The sequence below is a fragment of the Acanthochromis polyacanthus genome, chromosome 9 (genome assembly GCF_021347895.1).
Source record: "Acanthochromis polyacanthus isolate Apoly-LR-REF ecotype Palm Island chromosome 9, KAUST_Apoly_ChrSc, whole genome shotgun sequence".
Taxonomy (NCBI): domain Eukaryota; kingdom Metazoa; phylum Chordata; class Actinopteri; family Pomacentridae; genus Acanthochromis; species Acanthochromis polyacanthus.
Genome location: NC_067121.1, coordinates 35,582,537 through 35,601,652, shown reverse-complemented (window position 1 = coordinate 35,601,652; position 19,116 = coordinate 35,582,537). Strand labels below are relative to the sequence as shown.

At 40.8% G+C, this 19,116-nt stretch overlaps 1 protein-coding gene across 1 annotated transcript in view; it reads right to left on the bottom strand.

The window, feature by feature from the left end:
• Positions 1 to 17,682, bottom strand: part of ctnnd2b (catenin (cadherin-associated protein), delta 2b) — a 221,356-nt gene extending 203,674 nt beyond the window's left edge. Inside the window, 1 exon segment of the mRNA XM_022191678.2 lies at positions 17,385 to 17,682. The gene's annotated coding sequence lies outside the window, so the exon portion shown is untranslated.
• Between the last annotated feature and the right edge of the window lie 1,434 nt (positions 17,683 to 19,116).

Sequence of the window (19,116 nt, the reverse complement as noted above, 5' to 3'; positions counted from 1 at the left end):
CCTGTGTTATACTCTGAGGAAATATTAAACTTTTTTGAAGAATGTTGGCAGATCATGTGGTTTTCTGCTGTGGACTCATTTTTCCTGCAGTATAAAGTTCTGTACCTCTGTGGAAACTGCATAACCATGATTGACAGTAGAAAGTAAAAATTTCTTGAGTACAAAAATTGAAGAAAAAAAAGTGCAATCAATACATACAGCATTTTTCCAAGTGCCCACGGATGCTACTGGATCAATATATAATTGAGGAATTTTTGAAGTCCATGGGATATACCTTGCATACATTTTTATTACAAATTTCTTAAATGGTGAGATTTTGGCAATTTTTTAAAAAGAAAACATGCCATTATTGTCGTCTCCGAGGACATCACTATCTCTGATGTCCCTCACACAGAAACCCCAGAAAAAAAATGCTTCTTTTTGCTCCTGAACTTGCTACAGAATCATCATGTTGAAAGCAAATTCATTTCATTGCATTTATTTTTCCCACAAAGAGGGATGTAATGCCAGCTATGCTAGAGACAATGCATTCAACTAGTGAATTCTTACAATTTACTGCATATTTTATTTACTTGACAACAACTGGTATCATCCAGAAAGAGTAAATTCTGCTGTTTCTTTTCATCGGAACAGGCAGGAGTGTATGAGCGAATGCAGAAATTAGTAGACAGTACTTCGTAGAAGTTTGATATGTCTTCATAACATTATTAGGTAATATATGATTATGTAACAATCATAATCATGAAGCTCTGGCTCTGCTCCTTCCTCTGATACACACGTGGACAAAATTGTTGGTACCCCTCAGTTAAAGAAGGAAAAACCCACAATTCTCACTGAAATCACTTGAAACTCACAAAAGTAACAATAAATAAAAATTTATTGAAAATTAAAAAATCAAAATCAGCCATCACTTTTGAATTGTTGATTAACATAATTATTTAAAAAAACAAACTAATGAAATAGGGCTGGACAAAAATGATGGTACCCATAACTTAATATTTTGTTGCACAACCTTTTGAGGCAATCACTGCAATTAAACGATTTCTGTATTTGTCAATGAGCGTTCTGCAGCTGTCAACAGGTATTTTGGCCCACTCCTCATGAGCAAACAGCTCCAGTTGTCTCAGGTTTGATGGGTGTCTTCTCCAAATGGCATGTTTCAGCTCCTTCCACATATGTTCAATGGGATTCAGATCTGGGCTCATAGAAGGCCACTTTAGAATAGTCCAACGCTTTTCTCTCAGCCATTCTTGGGTGTTTTTGGCTGTGTGTTTTGGATCGTTGTCCTGTTGGAAGACCCATGACCTGCGACTGAGACCAAGCTTTCTGACACTAGGCAGCACATTTCTCTCCAGAATGCCTTGATAGTCTTCAGATTTCATCGTACCTTGCACACTTTCAAGACACCCTGTGCCAGATGCAGCAAAGCAGCCCCAAAACATTACTGAGCCTCCTCCATGTTTCACCGTAGGGACAGTGTTCTTTTCTTCGTATGCTTGGTTTTTGAGTCTATGAACATAGAGTTGATGTGCCTTACCAAAAAGCTCCAGTTTGGTCTCATCTGTCCAAAGGACATTCTCCCAGAAGCTTTGTGGCTTGTCAACATGCATTTTTGCAAATTCCAGTCTCGCTTTTTTATGAGTTTTTTTCAGCAGTGGTGTCCTCCTTGGTCGTCTCCCATGAAGTCCACTTTGGCTCAAACAACGACGAATGGTGCGATCTGACACTGATGTACCTTGGCCTTGGAGTTCACCTTTAATTTCTTTGGAGGTTGCTCTGGGCTCTTTGGATACAATTCCAACGATCCGTCTCTTCAATTTGTCATCAATTTTCCTCTTGCGGCCACGTCCAGGGAGGTTGGCTACTGTCCCGTGGGTCTTGAACTTCTGAATAATATGAGCCACTGTTGTCACAGGAACTTCAAGCTGTTTAGAGATGGTCTTATAGCCTTTACCTTTAAGATGTTTGTCTATAATTTTTTTTCGGATGTCCTGGGACAATTCTCTCCTTCGCTTTCTGTTGTCCATGTTCAGTGTGGTACACACCTTTTCACCAAACAGCAGGGTGACTACTTGTCTCCCTTTAAATAGGTAGACTGACTGATTATGAGTTTGGAAACACCTGTGATGTCAATTAAATGACACACCTGAGTTAATCATGTCACTCTGGTCAAATAGTTTTCAATCTTTTATAGAGGTACCATCATTTTTGTCCAGGCCTGTTTCATTAGTTTGTTTTTTTAAATAATTATGTTAATCAACAATTCAAAAGTAATGGCTGTTTTTGATGATTTAATTTTCAATAAATTTTTATTTATTGTTACTTTTGTGAGTTTCAAGTGATTTCAGTGAGAATTGTGGGTTTTTCCTTCTTTAACTGAGGGGTACCAACAATTTTGTCCACGTGTGTATGTGTTCCAAATCTATAAAATGACAAGCTCAGGACTAATTTAAACAAGAGCGAGGCAGGGAGGTGGACACAGAGCTATATGTAGGCTGTAGCTTCCATTAAATTTCATGTACATTCTAAATTATTTTTCTTCACAACACAGAGACAAGCAACTGGATCGAGCCATGCAGGTTCATTTGCAATAAATTGCATCTGTCAGACTCTAAAGGTTGAAGAAAAAGACACAAGAAAATAGAGAAACTGAGTCAGTAGCAGTCAGAAGATGGAGACGTATAAATTATAAGAGGCCAAAACTATTACACTCTAAATAACAGCTGTGTTTAGATGAACCCTGTCTTTAGTGGATGTTTTTAAAAGCAATGTATTTTCAATAACAGGTCCACTATTGTAAATAGAGTGTATGGTCTTTATTGCCACTAACTGAGATAGTCCTTTTTATAGTCAGTGCTTGCTAGTGCAGCACGACTCCATATGGAAATAATGAGATGTTCAACAGTCCAATGTAATGAATATTTTTATAAGCAGCGAGGAAAGAAGTAGTGATACGAAAGCCGGCTGCAGAAACACATACGTCCAGCTTATCATTGCCTAATCAATGTCTTCGATTAATTAAGCTGGAAAGTGAGTTAACTGGGGACACTGTGTTATTTCACTGCAACAAATCAATGGGATTCATTAATTTAGCCAGAAGGCTCAGATAAGTAAGGACACAGTGTTATTATACTAGAGCAGCTGAGGGGAGTGAAAAGAAGGAATTCCCAGCCCTAACTCGCGTACTGGAGCACATGGAGTGCAGTATGTTAGCCAGCTGAGCGAAAATCTCCGAGGGATTTGACCCTTAGCCAATAAACTGCAAAGTCTCTCCGTCTCTCGGTTCGGCACAATGCTTAGTCATCAGCGAGACGCTCAGCTCAACCTGACAAATCCTCATTAGTCAAACCTAAAGGTCCGAGAGAAAATATTTCCTCAGAGTTGTGTTCAGAAGCTGCATTTTTTTGAAGGAGGCAGCGTGTGACATTTTCAATCAGCAGCTGCCAAATGCTGCAGAAATTTCTTGCCTGACTGGGCTTGGTGATAAAACACAAGAAAAAGACCCACAGAGCTCGCAGGCAGCGTCCTATAGCTGACTTATACCAGTTATATATATATAAAAAAACAACAACATCTGATTTCCATCTACTGTATTTCCCAAGTGTAAATGTCCTGTTTTCTTTCTGACATCAAAGCTCCTTAAAAAAAAATCAATCTTTGCTATATCCCAGATGAGCAAATGAAAAAACATCAACAAGTTCAATGTGTATTCCGCTGATTTGTCACTAAGGACGGAACATAATCTTGTAGCGCTAAATGTGATGATGACAAAACAGCATGGCTACGCAGGAGATGAATTAGAATTGTAAGATTGTTCATATGGTCATTCACGAAATGGTGGTTTGAGGTGGTTTCCTATCGATCGTTTCTCTGTGTGTATCTCCAGTCGGGCTGATCAATGGCAGCACTCCTTCCAGCTAATCCCACATCCACAGCAGAGCACTAACAGAGCGGGCGTGGCCTCGTGAGCCGGGGGTAGTCACCGGAAAAAAACATCCTCATTATTTGCACTGCTTATTTGTTGTCTAAACATCTCATAGCAGGACCTTTCCAGCTAATTACCTCTGTTAATGTGTCCTGTGTAATATCTGTGATTTCCAGAAAGAAAAAAAAAAGGTCATGCATTGGACATGAAAAGCTTGTTTAGCATGACCACTGAAAGTCATTCAAGATTGGATCAACAAAACTGGTGACTCATGTTACCTCTAAGCACAAAAGGTCCAAATGTTGTGCAAACCTATGAGCTCATCAGGACTACTGTGTTGACAGAGTGACACAAAAAGGACGACTCTGCTACTGAGGGTGAATGGACACACAAGCAAAACCAAACAGTGGCCTTTCTCAGGCAAAAAAATGGACGCCTTATGTCTGAACGAAGAGGGATGGCCGGGGGCATTCGTATTGTACCGCTAGAGGTGAAATTCTTGGACAGGCCCAAGTTGGACAAAAGCAAAAGCATTTACCAAGAATGGTTTCATTAATCAAGAACGAAAGTCCACTACAGGAACATGTAGCAGATGTGTACATCAACAGCCATGTAATTAACCACTTTATGCTTTCTGTTTCCATTGTGGTGTAAGATCTGACTGCTTTGACTGCAATGTTAACTTCATGTACATCAAAACAACAACAAATAGTAGTTACTGAGCATGAAGGATGTGGAACAATGGAGAGTGTGTGATGTTAGCCTATATACCTAATTTTACATTGATGATGGAGATGGAACAGGAGAAGACTGCTACCCAATAAAAACATGGTCTTGCTGTCCTGCTCAAGTTTAACCAAACAGCCTTTATCTTCTCCAAGTTTAACCAAGTCCCACTCAACTGTTTGTACCTCAGATTAGGTACTTTTCTCTTCCATAAAAAGCAATCTCATAGAAGTACAACAGCTGCACACAGTTCTTGCAGTCGGAACATGTACAAAGGTTTGGTGCCCTAAAATAGCCTACAAGTTCCTGCAGTGGAAAAGCCTATTTTCACACTCACAATGGAGAAGTTAGTACTGAATCTCTTGTTTAAAAAATGATCTTCCTAAGACACTGAAGTTGAAAAAGTTCGAGTTTCCAGGTTTGATTCCAACATCAGAGTTTCCTCGGACGACCTTGCCAGCACATTTCTTCTCAGTCCATAAACGTTACATTGGGATGGCATCACGCAAATAAAAACAATCTTTTCAGGCTTTGGGAAAGTATTTTAAATTTAAAACCCTCATGGATTAAAAATGCATAATACAGTGTATTATAACAGATCTTGCCAACCGTTTTAAAGTGGTCTCTTTTATACTGGTGGAGAAAAGCTTTAAGGGCTGCAGGCTATTTTCCTTCACAAGTCACAAAGACAAATTAGCAGCAAGACCGAGTCATTATATATCCATGAACCAAACCATAGATAATGCCTTTTTTTCTTCCACATATTCTTCTTCCTCATCAAACCCTGGTGCCTACATTACCCACAATGCAGTTTGACTCAACTGTGTAAGAGATTGCAGTATGTTATGCTAGTAACAGCCTCTAGCCTTGCTTTCAGCAGAGATGCAGATGGGCTACAGAGGTTGGGTTAGCTCTCTCCATTCTACTGTGAACCCCCATATACATTTTTTTTTTTCAAACTTGTAGTCTTCAGCCCAAACTAATGCTGACTCAAATGACATGACTTCAGGCAATTTATCAAACTTTGGCAGCTTCCTTTGGCGCCACAACAGACTTTTATGCAACTTTTTTCCCCTTTATGCAATCGTTTTAGCCGACAGCTCTAAACAGACTTTGATGATTAAAATCATTGGAGTTTCCTTTAAATGGATAATGACCACAATTTGTAATGGTTCATTTAATGAAGACCATGAATATTGATGGCAAATACTGTGGCAATTCATGTGATAGTTACAAGTGATTTTAGAGGAAGCTAAAATGTCAACTTCAGAGCAGCACTAAAGGTCAAGATTCATGTGTCTTTTGGGTTAAATTCATGGGGAGCAGATCCCTCAGTAACAGTGTTGAGATGTTTCAGTCCAGACCAAAGTGGTGGACCGAATTACTGGCCATGTTAGCACCAATAAAAATGCTGACAGTAGATGGGAAAACTGTCAAAACATCTGTCCACAAGAACGTATGTCCAATATGGATGTTCTTGTATGGCTATACCATGGCCTGTACCTGTTCACACACATACACAATATCACAATGCAGCACACTCCCAATCTTCTGTCTGGACACGTCTGAACTATTGAACTCATTTCGACAGTGAACTAGGAGAAACGCTTTGCCGCCTGAATGGGACACCAAAGTGCTGAACAAACCTTTAAGATAAAGAGGAGATTAGTGGGTGTCAGGGCACTGGCTGGATGTGAGTACAGTGAATGAAGAGGCATTAAAGCCAGACAAAGCACGGCCACACTGGCCAGACGCCACTTCCTCTGCTGCACGTGTTCACTACACAAAAACCCACACAGAAAAAGCTGCAAGCAAGCAAATACTCGCAAGGGGTTAGAAATTAATGAGAGCCCGGGGCACCAAAATGCCCTTTAAAGTTTAAAAAATGCTTAGGACATAAAATCTGTCAAAGTACAGGAAGAGATAGCGCCACCTTCCATTTGAGAAGCTTTTTTTTTTTCCTTTCACACTCGTGTTTAATTGGTCGAGTGGTCATTTTTTTCCCCATTTAATGGCTACTTAAGGTGATATTTTACAGCACATTCAAAGTGTTGCTGGTCAGAAAATAATCAAGGACAAAAGCCTGAAGCAAAAGAATACATTGCCATTGTAGTCTGCAACAGATCCCACACAAGCCACACCGTCAGCAAAAAATGAAACAACCATGAAAGGCGTGGAAGGTGGAATGGTCGGGGACAAAGAAAAGAAAGCAGCACTTGGACAACAATAAAGAAACCCTCATGTGTTGGTTTACTAACACATACAACATGCAGATTTATTGTTCCATCAAGAAAAAGGCAGAAACTGTCCCCTGAAAACCACTGACTTCACATCCAGATGAAAATTCTATGTTGTTTCCAAAGAGCACAGCCAATGACACGAGGCAGAGTGAAAATCGTTCTCATCGCGGTGATAAGTGATGAAAGCTTGTTTGACCACAATGTCATTTTTGGGGGAAAAAAAACTTTACAGCTCCAAAGCTCCATGGGACATAATGGTTTTCTCTCAGCAGCACTATGGACAAGAAGCTCATTTCTAATTACGTAAGGCCCACTTACACGTAAGAGTGAGAACAAAGAGCTGCTGCCAGACTGCAGCCGACAGTCCTCCAACGCCCACCGAGTCAAAAACACACACATGCAATGAAACAAGGGCACACAAATGCAACTCCAAATTACATGTGAGCGGGCACAACACGAGAAACCCTTCTGTTACCTGGACAATAAAGCGAGCAGGTAAACATGTTGTTGTTGGAAGCGGGTTTAAAAAGCTCCGACATCGTCTTTGTTTGACTGAAAACATGAAGGGTAAATAAAGGGCAGAAAATGAGCATGCAAGCCTTTTAAAGCCCCCAAAACAAGTGAGGCATTGATTGGAAAGACATTTTTATTTCCCTTCAAGCCCACCAATATCATGGGATTGTGCATAAAGGCTGATTTCGTGCGTCACGTCGACAGATTTGTCGCGTATAATTTTACCGCATTAAAATTCCATGAGAAATGCTTTAGGTTATGGTTTTGATCCTCTGATCTTACGGTTATTGTTCATCGAGACTAAATGGCAAAATGGCATGGAAAAGCAAAAGAAGAAAAAGCAAAACATACCCAAAGTGATACCAGACTGTACTGCTTGATGGATAAGCTTGATTTAAAAACTGAACAATACATCCAAAACACTGTTGGCGATTCCAAAATTATTTATTACACCACGGGCATTATTGGTGGCTCTAACCCTTTTATTGTATTTTACTAAAATACAAGAAATGAAAATGAACACATACTATAAAATTCCTTTTAAAGTTTGTTATTCTGGCAACGGTCCAATGACTAATTCACTTCAAGTTGCTTTGATAATTTAAATGTATGAGAACATATCTTGTTTTGATTATACAAAGAACATAACAGCACATTATTAACAAGAGTGAAAGATACATGAAGTGCTTTTCTTTTGATTGGAAACCCCCAAAAGAAATGTAAGAGGGTTTACATGCAGCAAACACTGTGTCAAATGCCTTCCTGTCTTGGTAAATGGTTGTATTTATATAGCGCTTTTATCCAAAGCGCTTTACGTGATACGTCACATTCACCCATTGATGGCAGAAGCTGCCATGCAAGGCACTAACAACGACCCACCGGTTAGGTGTCTTGCTCAGGGACACCTCGACATGAGCTTGACGGGCCGAGGATCGAACCGGCAACCTTCCAGTTACAAGACAGCCACTCTACCCACTGAGCTATCTGGTTTTGCACGATCAGAAATAAGAATCGTTTCCAGTTGTCTAATAAAGAACCAATTCTTGACCATTTGCTGGTTTAATAAGCTGCAAACTGAATGTTTTTTAGTATTTGTTACACATGTTGCAGAAAAGCACACTTGTTCACACACAAACACGCAGCAACAAAGCTCATGGGGGGAAAAAAACTGTCTCCCGTCTACCCACTCACCGTCTCCCTCTCGCACTCCAACCTAATTGGGAGTCGCCCCTCGCTGACCTCCCCTCATACACAAAAAGAGTCATCGCCATGACAGCGGAGTCTTGCTCATTATCTCCAACAAGGGTCGGTCTTGTTAAGAGCCCGAACTGCCAGACCGCACCTGGCTGACATCACAGCAAAGCCGAGTCAATGTTGTCACGGCAACCGCAATTTGGCAACCGCAACTTGGCAACGCTCCACTCCGTGGGGGATTGATTGGGTGAGCAATGCAGTGAGAGGTGGATTAGAAGGAGCATTATTGTCTCCCCGGGTGCAGAGGGACATGCAGGGTCTGAGCTCTGCCAGACTCTGAGAGGACGGTGGACTCGCTGGAACAATAATGACAGCCCTGGCCTCAACTTGGCTTTAGCACGGAGATGAAAGATGCCTCTCATTCATCCATTACTCATTAATTTGCTAATGTGCTGCCGTGATTAAAAAATAGTGCGGTGGCCTTCTGGCTGAACAGGCTGCGACTTGTTCCATGCGGTTCCTAAATTGACCTAAATGTCATTATTTAACTGAGCACAATGAGATGGACACAGTCGCATTTTTATCCAAACGCCGGTTTAATTCACATCCAGATGGCAGCCGTTGCAAATATAGGTGCAAAGCGATTCTGCGAACAGAGTTTTTTCCCGCTGGAAAAGTGCACACTCAACCGTCGAGTGAAATGAACAAAACTCAAGTGACAAAATGATGCGTCTGACAAACAGCCATTACCCTCTCCATATAGCCGCCGATCTACTGCTAGGCTCTCTTAAGGCAGAGAAGAAGAGGGAAAACCACTCACTGCCGGAGACAGGGGAGGCAAAGTGCAGTCGCTATTTGCCATCATCCATTAGTGAACCAGCCGAACCCGCAAGTGGAAGCTACTCTGCAGTTTGCACCCCGTAAGAACACCTGTAACACCGATCAGGCGCAAAGACCAACAGCAGCACCGTGAGATTTCCATCAGTTACTCTATTTACATGGAGCCAGTACTTAGCCCTTCACCTGGTTACTGAAGTCACCTGGTTTCTCCTTGCTGTCAATACCGAACGCAGTGTTCTCTTTATGTAGTGGGGCAGAAACTAAGTGCGTGGAGACCTGAGTTTAATGCAGGAGGTTGGAGATCACAGACCTGCACTTCACATTCACCTCAACCCTCACCAAGAAAACACAACCCTGAGCATGATTAGCAAGTACGCTACAGTTTACACAGGAGAAAAACTGATCTCTTGAAGACTTTTTCATCACCTTAAAAACACCCTTCAGTGAAAATGCTTTTTTTTTAACCTCGTAAACATGCCTATATGGTGTTTTTGAGACGCTGGAAGACACATGATGAGAGAAAAATTACAATTTGCATATGAGGGATTCCGACTTCTGGAGTTTCAGACATAATTTCTGCACTGCTATTTTCCTTTAGAATTGTTTTATTGTGTCAAACATGTACAACTGAATCCAACTTACTATCAAACTAAATAATACTCCTAAAAGATTACTTGCAATGACAAACTAAATATGTAAATTTAAAACAAAAGGAAGAGTTTTTAGGGGTTAAATCAATGACTTTAGAGGGACTTTAAGGAGTATATTTCTCTGAAAATGCACAGATGGCAGTCAGCTTCTTGATCGAAAACATGATGATGTATACAAAGGGATCCAACTTACAAACACTAGTAATCAGTGATAGATAAAAGCCAAACATATTATTATTACAGCATTAATTCAGTGGCAGATACATCTCTATATAACACTTATCTATCTATCCATTCATTTTCAGAGTCAAGTCACGGTGGCAGCAGACTGTTCCCTCTCCTTGGCAACATTTTCCAGGATCACAAAGTGTTCCCAGGCCAGATGGGATATGTAATCTCTTCAGGGAGTTCTGGGTCTACCTCTGGGTCTCCAATCAGCTGTGTGTGCTCAGAAAACCTCTACAGGAAGGTACCATCCTTTTGGGGAAAATCCTTTAAAAGACTACTGTGACTTCTGACACTGCATTTAACAAACATCACCACAGACTCAGAATGTTAATTCTGGCCTCTGGTGTCACAGTCTTGCGTAACTGCTGTGTTCCATTTTCCTCAGAAAGTCGCAGCTGGGACTGATGTCACACCCCCAGTTGACTGCGCTCCAGTACAACGAATCAGAAAACCAAGATGCACACCTCCAGGAAAACCTCTGCTTCCAGGTTACCCATTATCAGCAATACCAGTTGATAAGAATGCATTACGTGAGATTTTGCACCTACAAACACCGCGTGTCAACAGATTGAACAGTCCAGTGTGTACGACTGATTAAATGAGACATAAATAAGACAGCAATGCTAATAAACAATACTTTGCTACAGTTTTCATGCATGTGCCAACCAGATATCTAACAAAGTCGAAGCACTATAAATGTACCTGTCATCTACCTTGACATTCTCACACAGCCACAGTGGTGCAGTGTGAAATGCAGCACTTCATTCATTCAACAACATTATCTCACCATAGATCACCACAACAGAAACAATCCTCTATTATATAAATGCAACAGTCACTACATGTCTTAGCATGCCATTAACTTTTTAGGATAGGCTATGTGATCCATATCCCTCTGGATACAATCACTATTAAGGTACTGATTTAAGTTTGCTAATGTATGCTATTCCTTCATCCTTGGACTGTAATTAGATATTAAAATGTTTATTATCAGCGTTAACAAACTTTAAACAACTAAAAGTCTGGTAAAGATTTTGAAAATTTAAAGTAAAGGGTCAGAATAGCAGTAGGGTATCGTCTGCAAGGATGTTGATTTGAAACAGTGAGTAATAGTAGCAATAGTTTAATCAAATTAAAAAGCTAAATCTGCATTAATACTCAAAGTCACAGGAATCACACGATATAAAGTGATGGAGTCCAACCACAGTGTGGACACTTTATGTAACAGGACGAGAAATCGATGATGTCAAAGGCCACACTGAGCTGCACAGTCACGCCATCATTTCTTACTATGTTGGGAGCAATAAATGTGCAATGGCCCAGTGGTTAAAACCCAGCACATGGCATCATCATAGACTGACATGACTGAAGAGGTCATAGTATGTCTAGTTTGTCTATGGCATTTTATATTATTTTTTTGGATTTAGCATTGTAATCCAGATAAGGGTGTTTTAATCTTCAGGTATGGCCAAATCTCCTCCCTTTTCCATTTTATTATTTACTTTAGTAATTAATTCTTTAAATCAGCCTTTATTTTTGCTACTGCAACGTCTTGCCCTATTTTTTTAACATCTCTAACTGTGTTTCTGCTGCCAGTGATTCGGAGAATAAAGAGGTTGATGACCAGCCAGCCTATCTGTCCATCTACTCACTGATGGAGGAAGGTGGTGCCTGCTGTGATATGAATCCGATGCTGCCCTGATTGGAATACAATGACCTGGCAACACACAATCTCTCTCTCTCTCTCTCTTTCTCTCTCTCCCTCCACGAGCCTCTCTTTCTGAACAAGGTTATCAGCAGAGATTATCAGGTTAGGACAATAGATGGCTGCTCACATAGGTAGTAAACAAGTCGTATCTCCACCGTGCCTGATCGTCATTTTATACCAAATTAGACTGTTTTTGTTTGACAATTATAAAATAAGAACATTAGTGCAACTGATATCACTACTATTATTACTTGTAATAGTAAGAGGAAGGGAAAGACTTTGTGGCCTGGAGACAATCACGCTCAAATGATTACATTCTTGTTACATAACCAACAATGCTACCAATACTACCATAAATATCAAGAATCCCCAAGTTGCAGCTATTTTGTCTACACAAGCTTACATAAAGTCTTCAGGGAATAACATAGCAACACACAAAAACAACATTATTCTTGAAGTTACTTGAGCATGTTAATGCTGCTACATAAGTGGGTCATTGGATGTTTCATACTAATTAAGCATTTGCCGACCTCCTATATACGGTCTATAGGGTGTCTGTAGTGTCCCCGATGGTTTTGCCTCAACTAGTGGAGGCTTTTCTTTGTTCTCAGTGGTTTGCCCTTGATGTATTTTAGCACAGCATCCATTGAGGTATTAAAATATATAAAAGACGGATGTAGGCTCTGGCTCTGAAAAGAGAAGCTAATGTGGAAGTGCGACACCTCTGGCTGCAAAAAACAAGCCCAATGACCCTGCTTCCCACTTGATTTTCTACCTCAATAAACATTTTCCTATTAAGTTAATGGTTTCAATTGGTAATTTGAAGTGTCTTTTAATATAGCATGATGCTATTTTTGTAAACTATGATCCCATTTGGAGTAAATTAGGCAAAAAGCAGCATATGCTTTGGGGCGGGGCTACATCTTGATTAATAAGTCACTACCATGCAGACATGCGTTTATCTTAATCAGATCCGTCCTCTGCTCGACCAAATGGTAACTGTGAAATTCCAAAACTTCAAAACGGAGTTCCACAAATCACTGAGACACATTACTGCTATGACCATCTTTAATAAGTCCAAGTGAACTGATTTATTTAGCATTTTTATATCATCTGAATGCTTCAAATCCCGAGAGCTGTCACATAACACTGAATATTCTGACATTAAAGTGCCGCTTAACAATGACCCACATTTGAAAATATAACACTAATTAAGCTACTGCAACATTAAAGTACAATTTATTTCATTTTCTTTTTGATCTTTCCAGTGAGGAGAGAAACACTAGCAATCATACCCTGGTTCAGTGGTGACCTACACTAGCTGCTGTAGCTTTGCAGTGACAGACTACAACCAATATTTTTAGCTGCACTCATTTTCAAACACATTTGTACAATCGTCTGAGCACTTTTGTGGCCTCTATGTTGCACCGGGAGACCAAATCTCAGAAAAATATTTTTGGAAAATATGTCTGCGAAGATTCTCAGTCATCCAGGTCGTGGTAATCGTAGGAGCTTCAGTAACAATCATCTGGACTTCTCTTGCAGGTTTCTGAAGACCATTTGCCATGTGACCAAGAGCAACTTTATATTCTGGTACTCCCCATCAGTCAGAAATGACAGAACCTCTTGGATGACAGGTGAAACATCTTCAAAAACCTACAAAAGAAATCCAGTTGATTTTTACTGAAGCTTCTATGATTACATTGGAAAATGTATCATAACCGATTAAAAGTGTGTCCAAAAAAAACTATAAAATGCTTTAAAGAAAATCTAAAATTTACATTTCAACTCTTCTTGTACTACTGTTTATATAATTTTGTCCACCGCTTTTATATTCTAGTTTACTGAACTGAATTAATTGCATGCATCCAAATATTATTCATTCGTCCAGTTCTTGAGACTAATAAGGGAAGTTTTGATTCTCAGCCGTGTGCAGGAATCAGAGTAATTCATGACCGGAATCAGTCAGCGAGAGGTCATTAAAAGTTTGTCCACATCACATGTATCATCTTCTGAATATAAAAACTTAATGAAGCCTGTTGAGGCTGCAGCAGCTGAAGCGACTCTTTAGAGAAGGACGATAACACGCTCTTAACACTTCCCTGAAACGTGCTGGAGTGCATCACTTTTCAGACTTTTCACCAGGGACGAAGCTAAGGGGGTCACTCCACCAGGCTCCATGAATCTTTGGCAATTAGGCAGAGAAATGGAGAGCGAGTGGGGCTGGAGAGCTGGGAGATGGTGGAGGAGGGAAGTGGTGGTGGTGCGTTGCTCTACTACATCCCAGAGTAGCAGGTGAACGTGCTCTGAAGCTCTCCGGCTTCCTGTATTGCTGCTCGGCGTGCTACAGGAACGCAACATTTGGGAAAAGAAGCTCTTTGATCAGTTAAATGTTGTGTGACGAGAACACTGGCTGGCGGTTTCACCTGTGTGTGTTAAGTGTTTAGAGCGGTGCTTTGAGATGTTGCAAATCTAGCTCTTCGTAGTCAGTAAACACAAGCTGTTTGTGTGTGCGCGCTCTGGCAGACCAAATGAATGCTGCAGACACGAGCTGAAACTGTGATGGTGTTCAAGCCAAACGGGCAACATGGAGAAAGTGCTCACACTAAACTGCTAATAATGATATTTGTTTAGCATTATGGGGTCAATCAGTGGTTTCGAGACCCTCTAGATTAATGTGAGGAGTTGTTTGATGTTCGCATTTTATCTCTCCTTCATCTTGTCTTTTTATTGTTTGAAGAATTAAGGAATTATGAGAAGACTGATACCACTCTCGTATCTGGTTGCTAAATATGAAGCTGTCATCACCTTGAAGTCGCTAAGCAACAAACAGATACCAGGAAATCATTGCAGCCTGCCAAGAAACACTCTGGCACATAACCCTGCTGGAGAAAAAGTATCTGGTGTATTATTACCTTTAGGCAATGCTGGCAAATTGTTCCCCTTGCTTTCAGTCCTTGGGCTAAGCTACCTTTAACTGGCACACACTTTAACCTCTTGTAAAACCACAAATTGTGTCAGTTTTTGTATGTTGTGTACTTAGGGAGCATTACAGGTGCAGTAAAGCACATTATGTTACCTTTGGATGACCCAGCTAGCCATTTCCCCTTACTTTCACTCTTTATGCTAAGCTAACTTTACCTAGCACATGCATTAACCCACTGTACAACCAAAAATTTCAATTTTAACAATTTGATGTTTGTATACTGTGTAGTTTGGGATCATTACAGGCGCAGAAAGGTAGAATATGTTGCCTTTGAACTTTCCAACAACCCTTGAAGTAACTATGTACATTTCTGTTTGGGAAATTAACTAAATCTAAGCTTCAGATCACAATATTTCATCCAAATGACTTGTTTCATTTAAAAATTGCCAAAAATTTATGATTTGCACCACCTTCTTAAAAGACAGAAAATCTACAATCCTAAATGCAACTCCATGCAGCCATACGTGACACAGCAGTGATCCAAAGTCACATGACAAATATTAAAGGAGTATTGCTTGGATGAAATGCAGGCAGAGCAGAGAAGAGGCGTTAAGAGAGATTCAGAAGAAAATAATAGAAACTTGATCAATAAAATAAGTGCAGAGTGGTTTACAGCAGTGAGTTGTTGGAAGATACATTCAGCACGGTGAAACAGCTTTCTAAAGTTGATGTGCAGAGTAGTTTGTAGATACTGTGGAGATATAATGAGCTACATGTTGATAGCATGTGAACTTCAGTTTTGAACGTTGGTAACTGTGGGACAAATCTTCTGCATGTTGATTAGATTTAATTTTTCAATTTTGGCAAAATATATGTAGTTGAGGTAATATAAATGTGTTACTTAGCACAGAGGACATGTCTGTGTTTTACTTATACTTCTAGCCATGGTTATGCAGTTATATACTGGTGCAAGACTGTATATTGCAGTGAAAAATGAGCCCACAGTGAGCAAAAATGCAACCGGAGCAAAGAATGCAAAGAACATGCTAGGAGTTCCAAAGGTTAAACGTCATTAATGAATGATGAAACCACTATTTTAACGCACATTGCCCAAATTAAATGAAACATTAAGTTCGTACACAGGACGAGTGCATTGTCTTTTGACCGGCCATGTAGTTCAATAGCAGCTGTGAAACCCTCCATTGGTCCGACTCATTTTCAAGCTGCCCTATAAGCTGATCTTTGTCCTCTCATAACTAATAAGCACAAATGGCCAACACGCAATAAGCAGCCTGTTATCAGCCAACTGACATAATCTGCTCTGCCGATTATTAACCCCCCACCAACACCAACGTCCATCACATTAAACTTCTTATTAGGCCTGGGTTACTTCCTCCATTTTGGGAGCGATCTGTGATCTACAGCCCGCCAGAGAAAACACACAGGAACTAACTTCAAATGAGGCATCATAAAGTGCCATGCAGGGGATGTACTATGAGAGGGCTAATTCAGCAGGAGCAGGAGGAAGAGGAGGAAGAGGAAGAGGAGGCACCCCTTCTCACATTTCTGCCAGGTCACAGAGCAAGAAATCCACAGACAATTAACACGAGCAAACATTTATGATGCTCTGTGGTGAAACAGGCTACACGGTCCTCTTTGGCAACGTGATGAATGGGATTTAATTACTCCACGGTGGAGCCCGGAGCTGATCCAGAGGCGCACCGTGGTGGCTGTGGTGGTGTTCCCGGAGATCAACATGAAGCAGCGGGCAGGACGGAGCTGGAGCAGCAAGGTGCTCTTCTTCATCCGCTCACATGGCCGTCTGATGGCTGGGAGAAACTAGGAATATAAATAAATAATAGGAGAAGACATATCGCAGCGCACCGTGCAGCTCCTCTGCACAAAAAAAAAAAAAAAAAAGGCTGCACAAAGACAGTGCGGGCTGTGTGCGATGAGCCGCTGTCACCCGCGATAATCTTGCGAAATATCGCTCAAATTTAGGTCAATCTGAAAGTAATAGGCTGCCGTTTTCTCATCAGCCATCCCCCCTCCTCTCACCATCGCTCCCCCCCTCCCCCCCTCTCTCACACACACCTCGGATGGATGGATGGATGGATGGATGGATGGATGGACAGCGAGTTAAAGCTGAAATGTAGGGGGTTCTCCATTTTCCATCAATGCAAGCTGCACCGTAACACAATAACAACACAATCCACACCACGCCTCAGCACATGAAAGCAGAATAAAACAACAATAATAATAGAAACATCTGGAACACACTTGGATCAAAATACACCATGCAGCCATATTCCCAGCAGGCTGTCACCATTCTGGCATTTCTGTTTTTCCTCCCTTCTCCTAGCGAGCATTTGCACAGATGGGAGGTGTGAGGCGAGCGGAATGAGGAAACTGGAATGACATTGCGCCTGCTTACTGTAAAATAAATTCCCTCGGGGGATGGAGAGCCTCCTTTTTTCTCCCTCTTGACTCCCCTCCTTTCCGACGTGCGAATTTCCCGAAATTCAGACCATGCAAAACAGGTAGTCGGTCATTTCCACCCCTTCTCCGGAGTATTTGGTCCAGCTCGGTGGCGTGAGAGGAAAGAAGAAGAAGAGAGAAGAAGAAGAGGAAGGCAAAGCCAGCATCCGAGAGAGGAAGAGAGATACAGCTGTGGTGGAGGAAATGAGGGAGGAAGGAAGGAGCGGCCGGGCCGGAGCACTGCGCACAGGAGAGGAGGCGAGGAGAGGCACAGCTCTCTCTCTCTCTCTCTCTCTCTCTCTCTCTCTCTCTCTTTGCTACTTCACAATACAACATCCCCCCATCCCTGCCAGACAGACTGACAGACGGCCCGGGTACCAGTGTCAGCAGCGACACCCACCGGTGATGAGAGGGACTGCTGTATGGAGGGCGATTAATGCCACAACTCACCAACAACAGCTGGAAGAAGAGGCAGACATGTGGCTCATATGGTACTGCAGGTACTTCAGGACAACATCTCATCCATTATCTACACAACAATTAGTCCTCATTAGGGAGGGTGTTGGAGTCTATCTTAGCTGACCTTGGGTGAAGCTGGGGACACACTAGACAGGTCACCAGTCTATCACAGGGCTACATTTTTGGCGCTTTTCCACGACACTCAAAAAACTTACCAAGTCTGTTTGTCTCATTCTTAGGCAAAATGTGTCATCCCACTCTATTTCAGATAAATTCTCTTAACAAGCGACATTTCAGCAAGATGGATGGACTTGTTTTAAGATCATGCATCTTAAATATCTTGTTAAGTCAAACGATCTTGAAATTATCTTATTTTGAGTTTTATTTTACAAGAACACTCAAAATATGTTTAGCCCTTGTGTCGTACTCTGGGTCAAATTTACCCATTCTAAAGTTTGAAACTGTGGGGGGAAAATATTTTCACAGTGAAACTTCTGACATTTTCAACATTTTTGGGAAATCTTTCAACATTTTTGGTGGAAAAAAAGAAATGTTAAAAGTGTTTCTAAAGAATATTCACAAAAAAATCAACCAAAATCCAATCTGTCTTATCTATCTAATCTCAACAAGTCTGCAGACTTCGCACAAAAGTCTTTCTGTGTGGAGTTAAAATAATGACACAAAAATAAACCATCTAAGATGTTGCATGGATAAATTGTCTAGACTTATGAATCTTTTTTGTGTCCTCAGTTTCTGTATAAGTTCTGTTTAGCCTAAACAAGTAGCTAAAATCCCTAGATGAGCTCATGCCGCCCATATTCCAGCACAGCGTGAATGAATATTTCTATTACTTTTAATTATTTTTTAATTCCTCAGATTTGTTACACTTACTGCTTCCTAGACTTTCTTTTTAAAAACAATGTTTTTATCCTGAAAAAAGTGCACTTGTTAGTGTTTTTTGTTATGTACCAATTTACATTTCCTGTATGTGAAAACCTGCATGGCAATAAAAGTGATTTTAAAAACCAGTGAGCTGTTTCGCCCTCTTCAGGAAGAACACGGTGTCTGCATCCATGATGTCAATGGATGTTTGAGCTATAAATGACTATGACAGCGAATTTCGCTGGATTTCGGTTGATTTTTTTGTGTGAACGTTCTTAAAGAAAATATTGGAAGTTTAACTGATATATGTGGAATTAATTTAGATATTTTTCGGATATTTTTTGAAA